Source organism: Octopus bimaculoides, chromosome 2, assembly GCF_001194135.2.
Source record: "Octopus bimaculoides isolate UCB-OBI-ISO-001 chromosome 2, ASM119413v2, whole genome shotgun sequence".
NCBI lineage: Eukaryota > Metazoa > Mollusca > Cephalopoda > Octopoda > Octopodidae > Octopus > Octopus bimaculoides.
Window position 1 is genome coordinate 117,630,302 of NC_068982.1, and position 2,150 is coordinate 117,632,451.

Consider the following 2,150-nt stretch of genomic DNA (forward strand, 5'->3'; position numbering starts at 1 on the left):
AGGTCGTTTGGGCAATGCTGGCGGTATATATATATATATATATATATATATATATATATATATACAAATGATGTAAAATCATCAACCGTATATCACACTAAGTGTATACACACCATTAGGAGGCATGATACTTTGGAACTCTCAAATAAAATCTGTTCATAGGTTTGTGTTTGAAACACTAAATATATCGAATGGAGATGAACATCATCACTACCGTGACTCACCAGGAAGCCAGGGGCGTTTAACCCTCTACCACTGCTTCTTGACAACTGGTGCTGGAGTGTTTACACCCGGTTACTTGACGGTTCGGTGAAAGAGCGATAGAATAGTTATGAGGGTTAAAAAAACTAAGCAGTGTCCGATAATAATATTTGTCCGACTAAAACTCTTCAAGTTGGTGCTCCAGCATATCTGCAGAGAAGTGACTGAAACGAGTAAAAGAGGAAACAAAAAGATAAAATATAAAGGAAATATAAAAGATAAAAGACGATTAGTTTGTCATTCATGAACACTATAAAGGGAGTATGTAGTATAGAGGGGAAGAAAGAGCTAAAGATTATCCATTTAGTTCAACTGTTGTATATAATCATAAAGATTACGATGTACCTACCTGTGAGTGTTTATGTCTGTTTGAGTATATATATGTGCACACACATATACGTGCGTGCATACACACACACATACAAACACACATATGTTTTAAGAGAGAGAGCGATACGCACTGACCAAAATAAGTTTAAGACCGTACCAATATCATGCAAATTAATAAACCAAATGGCTTGTCATATGGTTGGTCGTACTGCACTGTTTTGCTTAATAATCGAGCATTGTTATACATTAATTCGCTATGGAAAAACGTCGTAGTAATAGTCCAGTAATTAGATTAAACATCGTTTTCCTTCTTCAGTAAAATGTGTCCTTCATGAACACTAGCAAGCAACTAGAATGCAGCAAAACGGCTTGTGTTCAAGCATGGGAGCTTTATGAAGCCACTGGCCAATAGAAAGATCGACAAGGAATGGGCAAGCCGAGGAAACCAACAGTACAGATGGATAGGCGAATTCATAGGCTCTCTACAGGTAACCGAACGCTAACAGCAGTGAACATTTGCAAATAGTTATCTGATGAAACTGACGCCAGCTTTACAACATAAGCTGTCAGAAACCGCCTATATGAATTTGAACTGTTCGGCTGGATCGCTCGAAAGAAGCCGATAATTTTGGAGACGAACCGGCAGAAGCGAATCATGTTTGCTAAAAGCCATATTCAATGGACGGCCGAAGACTGGTCAAAAGTTCTTTAGAGCGATGAATCCCGCTTCTACATCTTTGAATTAGACGGAAGGACTTATGTTAGAAGCCGTTCAACTGAAGAATTCCATCCTAAGTGTGTCAAGAAAGTGGAGCAAGCGGGTGGTTGTGGCGTAATGGAGTGGGTCACGTTCAGCAGCTTAGGTTTTGGTCCAATTGTTAAGATTCATGGCAGACTGAACAATGTAAGCCATCTGTAATTAGTAAATGAAAATGTGCTGTTCCCATATTTACATAATCAGGTGCCACCGAGAGCTATTTTCCTGCAGGACACTTGCCTCGTTCATAAGGCTAGACAATTTTTGCAATGCTTTGAGCGCAATAATATGGTGGTTATTGAGTGGCCTCCGCAGAGCCCGATAGAGAATTTATGGAATTATATTTCTATTAGAGTTCATGCTAAAAAAAAAAGCAACAAATTTGTTCTAGTTATATAATTTTATTGAAGAAACTTGGTAGAACATTCCAAGTGAATTTTGTGCTCATTTGTCGAACTCCATGGTACGCTGTTGCAAGACAGTAATTGAAAATAACGGCTATGGAACTAGATCCTTTGTGCCGTAATTTTTTTATTTAAGCAAAATACTGTTGGAATGGTCTTAAACTTATTGTGCCGACAGTCTTTAATCATTTGAATTAATTGCACATTCAAATTATTCAAATTTTAGAAAGATGTATAATACCTATATCATTCGAAAGAGAAAGAAATTCTATATATGCTGTAAAAAGTAAAGTCTTTTGATACAGTTTTGTAAAGAATAAATTAATGAAGGAAGAGAACTGTCATAATCGGTCTTAAAACTATTTTGGCCAGTGTGTGTATATACATATGTATATATA